Consider the following 18,125-nt stretch of genomic DNA (forward strand, 5'->3'; position numbering starts at 1 on the left):
TAAGTTTTTCAAAGGGTCTCCCAGATTCTACATTGCAGATAACATTATATTCTACGTATTCTAAAGAGTATATGATTTACTTTGTTAAATACTTTCCTCTCGTATTTGACGAGTTAACAAAACCCAAGTCTCTAACTCTGACATTTCACACTTCCTTTTTATTCCCGTTTATCTCCTTAGAAGAACGGTCAGCCGACTAAAGCAGATTATTTTATGTCTAGTTTAGCATTTACGAATTCTTTGTTTTTAGGTATCACAAAAAATAACTCTTCAACGTTTACGTGATTTTCTCAATACATTTAGATTCAGTCATTTGTGTTTCGTAAACAAACGGGGATATTGATCTGTTATTAGCGAAATGAAACCAATAATAAAATACGTTTCTGTAAATGTAACTTGAATTTATTGAAAAATTACACACAAACAAACATCAACTGTCCTGCATTCACGACAATCCACGTAATTTTTACGTCATTTAACACGTTCCGGATTAGCCATCTATAAACTTGAAGAGAAGTAAATGTGTAAAAACCATTAAACGACACTTTTATTAATGATATCGGCATTAAATGGACGATGATTTATTTCTCTGTGTCAGTTCCACAGTAACAGTAGAGACTCACGTAAGTAATCTTTTTTAATCTGTAATCTTCCATTACATTACTGACAAGAAGAATAGTTCATTATAGCACTGGTCTTGCTATTGTATTATCAGTTCATATACGAATTTAAAATGGACTTCTTCACGAGCTTTCTAAGTATATTCGAATATTTTCACTTGTGTATTTCTTTTTACCACTTCGGATCTTTTACCAGCTGGCGGTAAAGATGAGTTTAGTAAAATTAAATGATTGTGTTGTGTAAACGTGTCTTGACAATTACGTTAAGTGTTAAAAACCTTTTGCTGCTTAACATATTTCTCCTCTCAAATTTGGCTCTATTCAATTTAATGGCGTTTACAGAAATGAGAAACACACCAAAATAAAATGAAAATATCTTTTCGTACTTACCAACTGTATAAATATCGTTTTAACGAGATTCTTCGTAAAATATACTGTAAAACGTTTGAAAAATCCTTTTTAAAATGCTTGTAGGAAACACGAGAAACATACAAAGCGAAAGCAATTACAATCCTAGGTAAGACTGGTCGGTATCTTTCATGCTTTTCTATAATGGGTTTTCACCATTTGTAATTTTAAATACCGGATTTGAGTTAATTCTCCTAAATCTCTTCCTAAAGTATTATTGCTTGGAGAAGAAAAATAAAACATACCAAAATTTGGATATTGAAGACATACGTAAAATAACTGTAGGTTCCACCGAGATTTGAACTCGGATCGCTGGATTCAAAGTCCAGAGTGCTAACCATTACACCATGGAACCCATTAATTGTTTATTCTAATGCAAAACAATTGTACTATATAAAGCAGAGAAAATTAATCTACATCTTGTGGATTACGAAACAGTCAATCTATTGTTATTCAATAATTATGAACAATATATTGTTTCTTTTGGAATTTCGCACAAAGCTACTCGAGGGCTATCTGTGCTAGCCGTCCCTAATTTTCCAGTAAAAGACTAGAAGGAAGGCAGCTAGTCATCACCACCCACCGCCAACTCTTGGGCTACTCTTTTACGAACGAATATTGTAATTCACTATTATGCCCTCAAGGCTAGGAGGGTGGAGCATATTTGAGGCGACGCGGATGCGAACCCGCGACCCTCAGACTACGAGTGGAATGATTTAACCCACCTGGCCATGTCATGTTTTACAAAACGTTAAAGCTGATTTTCTTTAACAATATAAAATGAAACATATGAAAAACGAATATTTCTTTCGCATTAACCACATCTGCCTCCTGATTGCAAATCTCCGAAATCTTAAAACTCTAGATTCCGTTTTACATACCCGTCGTGGGCAATTTTGTTGCTTTGTGCTTCATAGCGAACAATCAAATGAACAACATCTGCATACGTGCAACATTCCATCTCGAAACACATAGGTTGTTTCCTGACTTCACTGTCATAATTTGCAATTATTTCTTAAGCCTACGCCACTGCTGGAAGGTTCAATAAAATTAGAGAAACAAGAGTAAATACCACTTATGTTATTATCTAACATAAATTATATAAAGACAAAAGAGAGAACGTCCATTATATCAGTTTTTGTTGGTTTATATTTCTATATACAACAGATTCTTTCATTTTACGATCTAAGAAACTGATGCCTCTACTGAGTACTTTACACGTAACTGGGCAATCCGTCTTTCGTATATCACAATTCTCGTTGTCATTTATTGCACGTCTGCTTTGTCTATATCCTGCAAATATTCAATGATAAGTTTTTCCAAGGGTCTCCCAGATTCTACATTGCAGATAACATTATATTCTACGTATTCTAAAGAGTATATATATCTTTGTTAAACACTTTCCTGTCGTATTTGACTAGTTAACAAAACCCAAGTCTCCAACTCTGACATTTCACACTTCCTTTTTATTCCCGTTTATCTCCTTAGAAGAACGGTCAGCCGACTAAAGCAGATTATTTTATGTCTAGTTTAGCATTTACGAATTCTTTGTTTTTAGGTATCACAAAAAATAACTCTTCAACGTTTACGTGATTTTCTCAATACATTTAGATTCAATCATTTGTGTTTCGTAAACAAACGGGGATATTGATCTGTTATTAGCGAAATGAAACCAATAATAAAATACGTTTCTGTAAATGTAACTTGAATTTATTGAAAAATTACACACAAACAAACATCAACTGTCCTGCATTCACGACAATCCACGTAATTTTTTACGTCATTTAACACGTTCCGGATTAGCCATCTATAAACTTGAATAGAAGTAAATGTGTAAAAACCATTAAACGACACTTTTATTAATGATATCGGCATTAAATGGACGATGATTTATTTCTCTGTGTCAGTTCCACAGTAACAGTAGAGACTCACGTAAGTAATCTTTTTTAATCTGTAATCTTCCATTACATTACTGACAAGAAGAATAGTTCATTATAGCACTGGTCTTGCTATTGTATTATCAGTTCATATACGAATTTAAAATGGACTTCTTCACGAGCTTTCTAAGTATATTCGAATATTTTCACTTGTGTATTTCTTTTTACCACTTCGGATCTTTTACCAGCTGGCGGTAAAGATGAGTTTAGTAGAATTAAATGATTGTGTTGTGTAAACGTGTCTTGACAATTACGTTAAGTGTTAAAAACCTTTTGCTGCTTAACATATTTCTCCTCTCAAATTTGGCTCTATTCAATTTAATGGCGTTTACAGAAATGAGAAACACACCAAAATAAAATGAAAATATCTTTTCGTACTTACCAACTGTATAAATATCGTTTTAACGAGATTCTTCGTAAAATATACTGTAAAACGTTTGAAAAATCCTTTTTAAAATGCTTGTAGGAAACACGAGAAACATACAAAGCGAAAGCAATTACAATCCTAGGTAAGACTGGTCGGTATCTTTCATGCTTTTCTATAATGGGTTTTCACCAGTTGTAATTTTAAATACCGGATTTGAGTTTATTCTCCTAAATCCCTTCCTGAAGTATTATTGCTTAGAGAAGAAAAATAAAACACACCAAAATTCGGACAATGAAGACATACGTAAAATCACTGTAGGTTCCACCGAGATTTAAACTCGGATCGATGGATTCAAAGTCCAGAGTGCTAACCATTACACCATGGAACCCATTAATTGTTTTTTCTAATGCAAAACAATTGTACTATATAAAGCAGAGAAAAATAATATACATCTTGTGGATTACCAAACAGTGAGTCTATTGTTATTCAATAATTATGAACAATATATTGTTTCTTTTGGAATTTCGCACAAAGCTACTCGAGGGCTATCTGTGCTAGCCGTCCCTAATTTTGCAGTAAAAGACTAGAAGGTAGGCAGCTAGTCATCACCACCCAGCGCCAACTCTTGAGCTACTCTTTTACGAACGAATAGTGGAATTCACTATTACGCCCCCAAGACTAGGAGGGTGGAGCATATTTGGCGCGACGCAGATGCGAATCCGCGTCCCTCAGACTACGAGTCGAATGTTTTAACCCACCTGGCCATGTCATGCTCTACAGAACGTTAAAGCTGATTTTCTTTAACAATATAAAATGAAACATATGAAAAACGAATATTTCTTTCGCATTAACCACATCTGCCTCCTGATTGCAAATCTCCGAAATCTTAAAACTCTAGATTCCGTTTTACATACCCGTCGTGGGCAGAACAAAGACAATCAATTTTGTTGCTTTGTGCTTCATAGCGAACAATCAAATGAACAACATCTGCATACGTGCAACATTCCATCTCGAAACACATAGGTTGTTTCCTGACTTCACTGTCATGATTTGCAATTATTTCTTAAGCCTACGCCACTGCTGGAAGGTTCAATAAAATTAGAGAAACAATAGTAAATACCACTTATGTTATTATCTAACATAAATTATAAAAAGACAAAAGAGAGAACGTCCATTATATCAGTTTTTGTTGGTTTATATTTCTACATACAACAGATTCTTTCATTTTACTATCTAAGAAACTGATGCCTCTACTGAATACTTTACACGTAACTGGGCACTCCGTCTTTCGTATATCACAATTCTCGTTGTCATTTATTGCACGTCTGCTTTGTCTATATCCTGCAAATATTCAATGATAAATTTTTCAAAGGGTCTCCCAGATTCTACATTGCAGATAACATTATATTCTACGTATTCTAAAGAGTATATATCCTTTGTTAAACACTTTCCTGTCGTATTTGACTAGTTAACAAAACCCAAGTCTCCAACTCTGACATTTCACACTTCCTTTTTATTCCCGTTTATCTCCTTAGAAGAACGGTCAGCCGACTAAAGCAGATTATTTTATGTCTAGTTTAGCATTTACGAATTCTTTGTTTTTAGGTATCACAAAAAATAACTCTTCAACGTTTACGTGATTTTCTCAATACATTTAGATTCAGTCATTTGTGTTTCGTAAACAAACGGGGATATTGATCTGTTATTAGCGAAATGAAACCAATAATAAAATACGTTTCTCTAAATGTAACTTGAATTTATTGAAAAATTACACACAAACAAACATCAACTGTCCTGCATTCACGACAATCCACGTAATTTTTACGTCATTTAACACGTTCCGGATTAGCCATCTATAAACTTGAAGAGAAGTAAATGTGGAAAAACCATTAAACGACACTTTTATTAATGATATCGGCATTGAATGGACGATGATTTATTTCTCTGTGTCAGTTCCACAGTAACAGTAGAGACTCACGTAAGTAATCATTTTTAATCTGTAATCTTCCATTACATTACTGACAAGAAGAATAGTTCATTATAGCACTGGTCTTGCTATTGTATTATTAGTTCATATACGAATTTAAAATGGACTTCTTCACGAGATTTCAAAGTATATTCGTATATTTTCACTGGTGTATTTCTTTTTACCACTTCGGATCTTTTACCAGCTGGCGGTAAAGATGAGTTTAGTAGAATTAAATGATTGTGTTGTGTAAACGTGTCTTGACAATTACGTTAAGTGTTAAAAACCTTTTGCTGCTTAACATATTTCTCCTCTCAAATTTGGCTCTATTCACTTTAATGGCGTTTACAGAAATGAAAAACACACCAAAATAAAATGAAAATATCTTTTCGTACTTATGAACTGTATAAATATCGTGTTCACGAGATTCTTCGTAACATATATTGTAAAACGTTTGAAAAACCCTACTTAAAATGCTTGTAGGAAACACGAGAAACATACAAAGCGAAAGCAATTACAATCCTAGGTAAGACTGGTCGGTATCTTTCATGCTTTTCTATAATGGGTTTTCACCATTTGTAATTTTAAATACCGGATTTGAGTTAATTCTCCTAAATCTCTTCCTAAAGTATTATTGCTTGGAGAAGAAAAATAAAACATACCAAAATTTGGATATTGAAGACATACGTTAAATAACTGTAGGTTCCACCGAGATTTGAACTCGGATCGCTGGATTCAAAGTCCAGAGTGCTAACCATTACACCATGGAACCCATTGATTGTCTTATCTAATGCAAAACAATTGTACTATATAAAGCAGAGAAAATTAATCTACATCTTGTGGATTACGAAACAGTCAATCTATTGTTATTCATTAATTATGAACAATATATTGTTTCTTTTGGAATTTCGCACAAAGCTACTCGAGGGCTATCTGTGCTAGCCGTCCCTAATTTTCCAGTAAAAGACTAGAGGGAAGGCAGCTAGTCATCACCACCCACCGCCAAGACTTGGTCTACTCTTTTACGAACGAATATTGTAATTCACTATTATGCCCTCAAGTCTAGGAGGGTGGAGCATATTTGGCGCGACGCGGATGCGAACCCGCGACCCTCAGACTACGAGTCGAATGTTTTAACCCACCTGGCCATGTCATGCTCTACAGAACGTTAAAGCTGATTTTCTTTAACAATATAAAATGAAACATATGAAAAACGAATATTTCTTTCGCATTAACCACATCTGCCTCCTGATTGCAAATCTCCGAAATCTTAAAACTCTAGATTCCGTTTTACATACCCGTCGTGGGCAGAACAAAGACAATCAATTTTGTTGCTTTGTGCTTCATAGCGAACAATCAAATGAACAACATCTGCATACGTGCAACATTCCATCTCGAAACACATAGGTTGTTTCCTGACTTCACTGTCATAATTTGCAATTATTTCTTAAGCCTACGCCACTGCTGGAAGGTTCAATAAAATTAGAGAAACAATAGTAAATACCACTTATGTTATTATCTAACATAAATTATAAAAAGACAAAAGAGAGAACGTCCATTATATCAGTTTTTGTTGGTTTATATTTCTACATACAACAGATTCTTTCATTTTACTATCTAAGAAACTGATGCCTCTACCGAATACTTTACACGTAACTGGGCAATCCGTCTTTCGTATATCACAATTTTCGTTGTCATTTATTGCACGTCTGCTTTGTCTATATCCTGCAAATATTCAATGATAAGTTTTTCAAAGGGTCTCCCAGATTCTACATTGCAGATAACATTATATTCTACGTATTCTAAAGAGTATATATCCTTTGTTAAACACTTTCCTGTCGTATTTGACTAGTTAACAAAACCCAAGTCTCCAACTCTGACATTTCACACTTCCTTTTTATTCCCGTTTATCTCCTTAGAAGAACGGTCAGCCGACTAAAGCAGATTATTTTATGTCTACTTTAGCATTTACGTATTCTTTGTTTTTAGGTATCACAAAAAATAACTCTTCAACGTTTACGTGATTTTCTCAATACATTTAGATTCAGTCATTTGTGTTTCGTAAACAAACGGGGATATTGATCTGTTATTAGCGAAATCATACCAATAATAAAATACGTTACTGTAAATGTAACTTGAATTTATTGAAAAATTACACACAAACAAACATCAACTGTCCTGCATTCACGACAATCCACGTAATTTTTACGTCATTTAACACGTTCCGGATTAGCCATCTATAAACTTGAAGAGAAGTAAATGTGGAAAAAACCATTAAACGACACTTTTATTAATGATATCGGCATTAAATGGACGATGATTTATTTCTCTGTGTCAGTTCCACAGTAACAGTAGAGACTCACGTAAGTAATCTTTTTTAATCTATAATCTTCCATTACATTACTGGCAAGAAGAATAGTTCATTATAGCACTGGTCTTGCTATATGTATTATCAGTTGATATACGAATTTAAAATGGACTTCTTCACGAGCTTTCTAAGTATATTCGTATATTTTCACTTGTGTATTTCTTTTACCACTTCGGATCTTTTACCAGCTGGCGGTAAAGATGAGTTTAGTAGAATTAAATGATTGTGTTGTGTAAACGTGTCTTGACAATTACGTTAAGTGTTAAAAACCTTTTGCTGCTTAACATATTTCTCCTCTCAAATTTGGCTCTATTCAATTTAATGGCGTTTACAGAAATGAGAAACACACCAAAATAAAATGAAAATATCTTTTCGTACTTACCAACTGTATAAATATCGTTTTAACGAGATTCTTCGTAAAATATACTGTAAAACGTTTGAAAAATCCTTTTTAAAATGCTTGTAGGAAACACGAGAAACATACAAAGCGAAAGCAATTACAATCCTAGGTAAGACTGGTCGGTATCTTTCATGCTTTTCTATAATGGGTTTTCACCATTTGTAATTTTAAATACCGGATTTGAGTTAATTCTCCTAAATCTCTTTTTAAAGTATTATTGCTTGGAGAAGAAAAATAAAACATACCAAAATTTGGATATTGCAGACATACGTTAAATACCTGTAGGTTCCACCGAGATTTGAACTCGGATCGCTGGATTCAAAGTCCAGAGTGCTAACCATTACACCATGGAACCCATTAATTGTTTTTTCTAATGCAAAACAATTGTACTATATAAAGCAGAGAAAATTAATCTACATCTTGTGGATTACGAAACAGTCAATCTATTGTTATTCAATAATTATGAACAATATATTGTTTCTTTTCGAATTTCGCACAAAACTTCTCGAGGGCTATCTGTGCTAGCCGTCCCTAATTTCCCAGTAAAAGACTAGAAAGAAGGCAGCTAGTCATCACCACCCACCGCAAACTCTTGGGCTACTCTTTTACGAACGAATAGTGGAATTCACTATTACGCCCCCAAGGCTAGGAGGGTGGAGCATATTTGGGCGACGCGGATGCGAACCCGCGACCCTCAGACTACGAGTGGAATGATTTAACCCACCTGGCCATGTCATGTTTTACAAAACGTTAAAGCTGATTTTCTTTAACAATATAAAATGAAACATATGAAAAACGAATATTTCTTTCGCATTAACCACATCTGCCTCCTGATTGCAAATCTCCGAAATCTTAAAACTAGATTCCGTTTTACATACCCGTCGTGGGCAATTTTGTTGCTTTGTGCTTCATAGCGAACAATCAAATGAACAACATCTGCATACGTGCAACATTCCATCTCGAAACACATAGGTTGTTTCCTGACTTCACTGTCATAATTTGCAATTATTTCTTAAGCCTACGCCACTGCTGGAAGGTTCAATAAAATTAGAGAAACAAGAGTAAATACCACTTATGTTATTATCTAACATAAATTATAAAAAGACAAAAGAGAGAACGTCCATTATATCAGTTTTTGTTGGTTTATATTTCTACATACAACAGATTCTTTCATTTTACTATCTAAGAAACTGATGCCTCTACCGAATACTTTACACGTAACTGGGCAATCCGTCTTTCGTATATCACAATTTTCGTTGTCATTTATTGCACGTCTGCTTTGTCTATATCCTGCAAATATTCAATGATAAGTTTTTCAAAGGGTCTCCCAGATTCTACATTGCAGATAACATTATATTCTATGTATTCTAAAGAGTATATGATATACTTTGTTAAACACTTTCCTCTCGTATTTGACTAGTTAACAAAACCCAAGTCTCTAACTCTGACATTTCACACTTCCTTTTTATTCCCGTTTATCTCCTTAGAAGAACGGTCAGCCGACTAAAGCAGATTATTTTATGTCTAGTTTAGCATTTACGAATTCTTTGTTTTTAGGTATCACAAAAATAACTCTTCAACGTTTACGTGATTTTCTCAATACATTTAGATTCAATCATTTGTGTTTCGTAAACAAACGGGGATATTGATCTGTTATTAGCGAAATGAAACCAATAATAAAATACGTTTCTGTAAATGTAACTTGAATTTATTGAAAAATTACACACAAACAAACATCAACTGTCCTGCATTCACGACAATCCACGTAATTTTTACGTCATTTAACACGTTCCGGATTAGCCATCTATAAACTTGAAGAGAAGTAAATGTGTAAAAACCATTAAACGACACTTTTATTAATGATATCGGCATTAAATGGACGATGATTTATTTCTCTGTGTCAGTTCCACAGTAACAGTAGAGACTCACGTAAGTAATCTTTTTTAATCTATAATCTTCCATTACATTACTGACAAGAAGAATAGTTCATTATAGCACTGGTCTTGCTATATGTATTATCAGTTGATATACGAATTTAAAATGGACTTCTTCACGAGATTTCTAAGTATATTCGTATATTTTCACTGGTGTATTTCTTTTTACCACTTCGGATCTTTTACCAGCTGGCGGTAAAGATGAGTTTAGTAGAATTAAATGATTGTGTTGTGTAAACGTGTCTTGACAATTACGTTAAGTGTTAAAAAACCTTTTGCTGCTTAACATATTTCTCCTCTCAAATTTGGCTCTATTCAATTTAATGGCGTTTACAGAAATGAGAAACACACCAAAATAAAATGAAAATATCTTTTCGTACTTACCAACTGTATAAATATCGTTTTAACGAGATTCTTCGTAAAATATACTGTAAAACGTTTGAAAAATCCTTTTTAAAATGCTTGTAGGAAACACGAGAAACATACAAAGCGAAAGCAATTACAATCCTAGGTAAGACTGGTCGGTATCTTTCATGCTTTTCTATAATGGGTTTTCACCATTTGTAATTTTAAATACCGGATTTGAGTTTATTCTCCTAAATCTGTTCCTAAAGTATTATTGCTTGGAGAAGAAAAATAAAACATACCAAAATTTGGATATTGAAGACATACGTAAAATAACTGTAGGTTCCACCGAGATTTGAACTCGGATCGCTGGATTCAGAGTCCAGAGTGCTAACCATTACACCATGGAACCCATTGATTGTTTTATCTAATGCAAATCAATTGTACTATATAAAGCAGAGAAACTTAATCTACATCTTGTGGATTACGAAACAGTCAATCTATTGTTATTCATTAATTATGAACAATATATTGTTTCTTTTCGAATTTCGCACAAAGCTACTCGAGGTCTATCTGTGCTAGCCGTCCCTAATTTTCCAGTAAAAGACTAGAGGGAAGGCAGCTAGTCATCACCACCCACCGCCAAGACTTGGTCTACTCTTTTACGAACGAATATTGTAATTCACTATTATGCCCTCAAGTCTAGGAGGGTGGAGCATATTTGGCGCGACGCGGATGCGAACCCGCGACCCTCAGACTACGAGTCGAATGTTTTAACCAACCTGGCCATGTCATGCTCTACAGAACGTTAAAGCTGATTTTCTTTAACAATATAAAATGAAACATATGAAAAAACGAATATTTCTTTCGCATTAACCACATCTGCCTCCTGATTGCAAATCTCCGAAATCTTAAAACTAGATTCCGTTTTACATACCCGTCGTGGGCAATTTTGTTGCTTTGTGCTTCATAGCGGACAATCAAATGAACAGCATCTGCATACGTGCAACATTCCATCTCGAAACACATAGGTTGTTTCCTGACTTCACTGTCATAATTTGCAATTATTTCTTAAGCCTACGCCACTGCTGGAAGGTTCAATAAAATTAGAGAAACAAGAGTAAATACCACTTATGTTATTATCTAACATAAATTATATAAAGACAAAAGAGAGAACGTCCATTATATCAGTTTTTGTTGGTTTATATTTCTACATACAACAGATTCTTTCATTTTACTATCTAAGAAACTGATGCCTCTACCGAATACTTTACACGTAACTGGGCAATCCGTCTTTCGTATATCACAATTTTCGTTGTCATTTATTGCACGTCTGCTTTGTCTATATCCTGCAAATATTCAATGATAAGTTTTTCAAAGGGTCTCCCAGATTCTACATTGCAGATAACATTATATTCTACGTATTCTGAAGAGTATATATCCTTTGTTAAACACTTTCCTGTCGTATTTGACTAGTTAACAAAACCCAAGTCTCCAACTCTGACATTTCACACTTCCTTTTTATTCCCGTTTATCTCCTTAGAAGAACGGTCAGCCGACTAAAGCAGATTATTTTATGTCTAGTTTAGCATTTACGAATTCTTTGTTTTTAGGTATCACAAAAAATAACTCTTCAACGTTTACGTGATTTTCTCAATACATTTAGATTCAGTCATTTGTGTTTCGTAAACAAACGGGGATATTGATCTGTTATTAGCGAAATCATACCAATAATAAAATACGTTACTGTAAATGTAACTTGAATTTATTGAAAAATTACACACAAACAAACATCAACTGTCCTGCATTCACGACAATCCACGTAATTTTTACGTCATTTAACACGTTCCGGATTAGCCATCTATAAACTTGAATAGAAGTAAATGTGTAAAAAACCATTAAACGACACTTTTATTAATGATATCGGCATTAAATGGACGATGATTTATTTCTCTGTGTCAGTTCCACAGTAACAGTAGAGACTCACGTAAGTAATCTTTTTTAATCTGTAATCTTCCATTACATTACTGACAAGAAGAATAGTTCATTATAGCACTGGTCTTGCTATATGTATTATCAGTTGATATACGAATTTAAAATGGACTTCTTCACGAGATTTCTAAGTATATTCGTATATTTTCACTTGTGTATTTCTTTTTACCACTTCGGATCTTTTACCAGCTGGCGGTAAAGATGAGTTTAGTAGAATTAAATGATTGTGTTGTGTAAACGTGTCTTGACAATTACGTTAAGTGTTAAAAAACCTTTTGCTGCTTAACATATTTCTCCTCTCAAATTTGGCTCTATTCACTTTAATGGCGTTTACAGAAATGAAAAACACACCAAAATAAAATGAAAAATATCTTTTCGTACTTATGAACTGTATAAATATCGTGTTCACGAGATTCTTCGTAACATATATTGTAAAACGTTTGAAAAACCCTACTTAAAATGCTTGTAGGAAACACGAGAAACATACAAAGCGAAAGCAATTACAATCCTAGGTAAGACTGGTCGGTATCTTTCATGCTTTTCTATAATGGGTTTTCACCATTTGTAATTTTAAATACCGGATTTGAGTTTATTCTCCTAAATCTGTTCCTAAAGTATTATTGCTTGGAGAAGAAAAATAAAACATACCAAAATTTGGATATTGAAGACATACGTAAAATAACTGTAGGTTCCACCGAGATTTGAACTCGGATCGCTGGATTCAGAGTCCAGAGTGCTAACCATTACACCATGGAACCCATTGATTGTTTTATCTAATGCAAATCAATTGTACTATATAAAGCAGAGAAACTTAATCTACATCTTGTGGATTACGAAACAGTCAATCTATTGTTATTCATTAATTATGAACAATATATTGTTTCTTTTCGAATTTCGCACAAAACTTCTCGAGGGCTATCTGTGCTAGCCGTCCCTAATTTTCCAGTAAAAGACTAGAGGGAAGGCAGCTAGTCATCACCACCCACCGCCAACTCTTGGGCTACTCTTTTACGAACGAATAGTGGAATTCACTATTACGCCCCAAGGCTAGGAGGGTGGAGCATATTTGGCGCGACGCGGATGCGAACCCGCGACCCTCAGACTACGAGTCGAATGTTTTAACCCACCTGGCCATGTCATGCTTTACAGAACGTTAAAGCTGATTTTCTTTAACAATATAAAATGAAACATATGAAAAACGAATATTTCTTTCGCATTAACCACATCTGCCTCCTGATTGCAAATCTCCGAAATCTTAAAACTCTAGATTCCGTTTTACATACCCGTCGTGGGCAATTTTGTTGCTTTGTGCTTCATAGCGAACAATCAAATGAACAACATCTGCATACGTGCAACATTCCATCTCGAAACACATAGGTTGTTTCCTGACTTCACTGTCATAATTTGCAATTATTTCTTAAGCCTACGCCACTGCTGGAAGGTTCAATAAAATTAGAGAAACAAGAGTAAATACCACTTATGTTATTATCTAACATAAATTATATAAAGACAAAAGAGAGAACGTCCATTATATCAGTTTTTGTTGGTTTATATTTCTATATACAACAGATTCTTTCATTTTACGATCTAAGAAACTGATGTCTCTACTGAGTACTTTACACGTAACTGGGCAATCCGTCTTTCGTATATCACAATTCTCGTTGTCATTTATTGCACGTCTGCTTTGTCTATATCCTGCAAATATTCAATGATAAGTTTTTCAAAGGGTCTCCCAGATTCTACATTGCAGATGACATTATATTCTACGTATTCTAAAGAGTATATATCCTTTGTTGAACACTTTCCTCTCGTATTTGACTAGTTAACAAAACCCAAGTCTCTAACTCTGACATTTCACACTTTCTTTTTATTCCCGTTTATTTCCTTAGAAGAACGGTCAGCCGACTAAAGCAGATTATTTTATGTCTAGTTTAGCATTTACGAATTCTTTGTTTTAGGTATCACAAAAAATAACTCTTCAACGTTTACGTGATTTTCTCAATACATTTAGATTCAGTCATTTGTGTTTCGTAAACAAACGGGGATATTGATCTGTTATTAGCGAAATGAAACCAATAATAAAATACGTTTCTGTAAATGTAACTTGAATTTATTGAAAAATTACACACAAACAAACATCAACTGTCCTGCATTCACGACAATCCACGTAATTTTTACGTCATTTAACACGTTCCGGATTAGCCATCTATAAACTTGAAGAGAAGTAAATGTGTAAAAACCATTAAACGACACTTTTATTAATGATATCGGCATTAAATGGACGATGATTTATTTCTCTGTGTCAGTTCCACAGTAACAGTAGAGACTCACGTAAGTAATCTTTTTTAATCTGTAATCTTCCATTACATTACTGACAAGAAGAATAGTTCATTATAGCACTGGTCTTGCTATATGTATTATTAGTTCATATACGAATTTAAAATGGACTTCTTCACGAGATTTCAAAGTATATTCGTATATTTTCACTTGTGTATTTCTTTTTACCACTTCGGATCTTTTACCAGCTGGCGGTAAAGATGAGTTTAGTAGAATTAAATGATTGTGTTGTGTAAACGTGTCTTGACAATTACGTTAAGTGTTAAAAACCTTTTGCTGCTTAACATATTTCTCCTCTCAAATTTGGCTCTATTCACTTTAATGGCGTTTACAGAAATGAAAAACACACCAAAATAAAATGAAAAATATCTTTTCGTACTTATGAACTGTATAAATATCGTGTTCACGAGATTCTTCGTAACATATATTGTAAAACGTTTGAAAAACCCTACTTAAAATGCTTGTAGGAAACACGAGAAACATACAAAGCGAAAGCAATTACAATCCTAGGTAAGACTGGTCGGTATCTTTCATGCTTTTCTATAATGGGTTTTCACCATTTGTAATTTTAAATACCGGATTTGAGTTTATTCTCCTAAATCTGTTCCTAAAGTATTATTGCTTGGAGAAGAAAAATAAAACATACCAAAATTTGGATATTGAAGACATACGTAAAATAACTGTAGGTTCCACCGAGATTTGAACTCGGATCGCTGGATTCAGAGTCCAGAGTGCTAACCATTACACCATGGAACCCATTGATTGTCTAATCTAATGCAAATCAATTGTACTATATAAAGCAGAGAAAATAATCTACATCTTGTGGATTACGAAACAGTCAATCTATTGTTATTCAATAATTATGAACAATATATTGTTTCTTTTGGAATTTCGCACAAAGCTACTCGAGGGCTATCTGTGCTAGCCGTCCCTAATTTTCCAGTAAAGACTAGAAAGAAGGCAGCTAGTCATCACCAAACACCGCCAACTCTTGGGCTACTCTTTTACGAACGAATAGTGGAATTCACTATTACGCCCCCAAGGCTAGGAGGGTGGAGCATATTTGGCGCGACGCGGATGCGAACCAGCGACCCTCAGACTACGAGTCGAATGTTTTAACCCACCTGGCCATGTCATGCTCTACAGAACGTTAAAGCTGATTTTCTTTAACAATATAAAATGAAACATATGAAAAACGAATATTTCTTTCGCATTAACCACATCTGCCTCCTGATTGCAAATCTCCGAAATCTTAAAACTCTAGATTCCGTTTTACATACCCGTCGTGGGCAATTTTGTTGCTTTGTGCTTCATAGCGAACAATCAAATGAACAACATCTGCATACGTGCAACATTCCATCTCGAAACACATAGGTTGTTTCCTGACTTCACTGTCATAATTTGCAATTATTTCTTAAGCCTACGCCACTGCTGGAAGGTTCAATAAAATTAGAGAAACAAGAGTAAATACCACTTATGTTATTATCTAACATAAATTATATAAAGAGAAAAGAGAGAACGTCCATTATATCAGTTTTTGTTGGTTTATATTTCTATATACAACAGATTCTTTCATTTTACGATCTAAGAAACTGATGTCTCTACTGAGTACTTTACACGTAACTGGGCAATACGTCTTTCGTATATCACAATTCTCTTTGTCATTTACTGCACGTCTGCTTTGTCTATATCCTGCAAATATTCAATGATAAGTTTTTCAAAGGGTCTCCCAGATTCTACATTGCAGATAACATTATATTCTACGTATTCTAAAGAGTATATATCCTTTGTTAAACACTTTCCTCTCGTATTTGACTAGTTAACAAAACCCAAGTCTCCAACTCTGACATTTCACACTTCCTTTTATTCCCGTTTATCTCCTTAGAAGAACGGTCAGCCGACTAAAGCAGATTATTTTATGTCTAGTTTAGCATTTACGAATTCTTTGTTTTAGGTATCACAAAAAATAACTCTTCAACGTTTACGTGATTTTCTCAATACATTTAGATTCAGTCATTTGTGTTTCGTAAACAAACGGGGATATTGATCTGTTATTAGCGAAATGAAACCAATAATAAAATACGTTTCTGTAAATGTAACTTGAATTTATTGAAAAATTACACACAAACAAACATCAACTGTCCTGCATTCACGACAATCCACGTAATTTTTACGTCATTTAACACGTTCCGGATTAGCCATCTATAAACTTGAAGAGAAGTAAATGTGTAAAAACCATTAAACGACACTTTTATTAATGATATCGGCATTAAATGGACGATGATTTATTTCTCTGTGTCAGTTCCACAGTAACAGTAGAGACTCACGTAAGTAATCTTTTTTAATCTGTAATCTTCCATTACATTACTGACAAGAAGAATAGTTCATTATAGCACTGGTCTTGCTATTGTATTATTAGTTCATATACGAATTTAAAATGGACTTCTTCACGAGATTTCAAAGTATATTCGTATATTTTCACTTGTGTATTTCTTTTTACCACTTCGGATCTTTTACCAGCTGGCGGTAAAGATGAGTTTAGTAGAATTAAATGATTGTGTTGTGTAAACGTGTCTTGACAATTACGTTAAGTGTTAAAAACCTTTTGCTGCTTAACATATTTCTCCTCTCAAATTTGGCTCTATTCACTTTAATGGCGTTTACAGAAATGAAAAACACACCAAAATAAAATGAAAAATATCTTTTCGTACTTATGAACTGTATAAATATCGTTTTAACGAGATTCTTCGTAAAATATATTGTAAAACGTTTGAAAAACCCTACTTAAAATGCTTGTAGGAAACACGAGAAACATACAAAGCGAAAGCAATTACAATCCTAGGTAAGACTGGTCGGTATCTTTCATGCTTTTCTATAATGGGTTTTCACCATTTGTAATTTTAAATACCGGATTTGAGTTTATTCTCCTAAATCTCTTCCTAAAGTATTATTGCTTGGAGAAGAAAAATAAAACATACCAAAATTTGGATATTGAAGACATACGTTAAATAACTGTAGGTTCCACCGAGATTTGAACTCGGATCGCTGGATTCAAAGTCCAGAGTGCTAACCATTACACCATGGAACCCATTTATTGTTTTTCTAATGCAAAACAATTGTACTATATAAAGCAGAGAAAATAATCTACATCTTGTGGATTACGAAACAGTCAATCTATTGTTATTCAATAATTATGAACAATATATTGTTTCTTTTGAATTTCGCACAAAGCTTCTCGAGGGCTATCTGTGCTAGCCGTCCCTAATTTCCCAGTAAAGACTAGAAAGAAGGCAGCTAGTCATCACCACCCACCGCAAACTCTTGGGCTACTCTTTTACGAAAGAATAGTGGAATTCACCATTACGCCCCAAGGCTAAAGGGTGGAGCATATTTGGCGCGACGCGGATGCGAACCCGCGACCCTCAGACTACGAGTCGAATGTTTTAACCCA

The 18,125-nt window shown here is 34.1% G+C and overlaps 8 non-coding genes across 8 annotated transcripts; all 8 read right to left on the reverse strand.

Annotated features, from left to right (window-relative positions):
• Window positions 1-1,311: 1,311 nt before the first annotated feature.
• On the reverse strand, window positions 1,312-1,383 carry TRNAQ-UUG (transfer RNA glutamine (anticodon UUG)). Its single transcript has one exon. It is a non-coding gene; the product is annotated as a tRNA-Gln (tRNA).
• Window positions 1,384-3,648: 2,265 nt separating this feature from the next.
• TRNAQ-UUG (transfer RNA glutamine (anticodon UUG)) lies at window positions 3,649-3,720 on the reverse strand. The gene has a single exon. It is a non-coding gene; the product is annotated as a tRNA-Gln (tRNA).
• Window positions 3,721-5,998: 2,278 nt separating this feature from the next.
• Window positions 5,999-6,070, reverse strand: TRNAQ-UUG (transfer RNA glutamine (anticodon UUG)). Its single transcript has one exon. It is a non-coding gene; the product is annotated as a tRNA-Gln (tRNA).
• A 2,279-nt stretch (window positions 6,071-8,349) lies between these two features.
• Window positions 8,350-8,421, reverse strand: TRNAQ-UUG (transfer RNA glutamine (anticodon UUG)). The gene has a single exon. It is a non-coding gene; the product is annotated as a tRNA-Gln (tRNA).
• Window positions 8,422-10,685: 2,264 nt separating this feature from the next.
• On the reverse strand, window positions 10,686-10,757 carry TRNAQ-CUG (transfer RNA glutamine (anticodon CUG)). The gene has a single exon. It is a non-coding gene; the product is annotated as a tRNA-Gln (tRNA).
• Window positions 10,758-13,023: 2,266 nt separating this feature from the next.
• Window positions 13,024-13,095, reverse strand: TRNAQ-CUG (transfer RNA glutamine (anticodon CUG)). The gene has a single exon. It is a non-coding gene; the product is annotated as a tRNA-Gln (tRNA).
• A 2,263-nt stretch (window positions 13,096-15,358) lies between these two features.
• Window positions 15,359-15,430, reverse strand: TRNAQ-CUG (transfer RNA glutamine (anticodon CUG)). Its single transcript has one exon. It is a non-coding gene; the product is annotated as a tRNA-Gln (tRNA).
• A 2,260-nt stretch (window positions 15,431-17,690) lies between these two features.
• TRNAQ-UUG (transfer RNA glutamine (anticodon UUG)) lies at window positions 17,691-17,762 on the reverse strand. Its single transcript has one exon. It is a non-coding gene; the product is annotated as a tRNA-Gln (tRNA).
• Window positions 17,763-18,125: the final 363 nt, after the last annotated feature.

The sequence above is a fragment of the Tachypleus tridentatus genome, chromosome 1 (genome assembly GCF_004210375.1).
Source record: "Tachypleus tridentatus isolate NWPU-2018 chromosome 1, ASM421037v1, whole genome shotgun sequence".
NCBI classification, from domain to species: domain Eukaryota; kingdom Metazoa; phylum Arthropoda; class Merostomata; order Xiphosura; family Limulidae; genus Tachypleus; species Tachypleus tridentatus.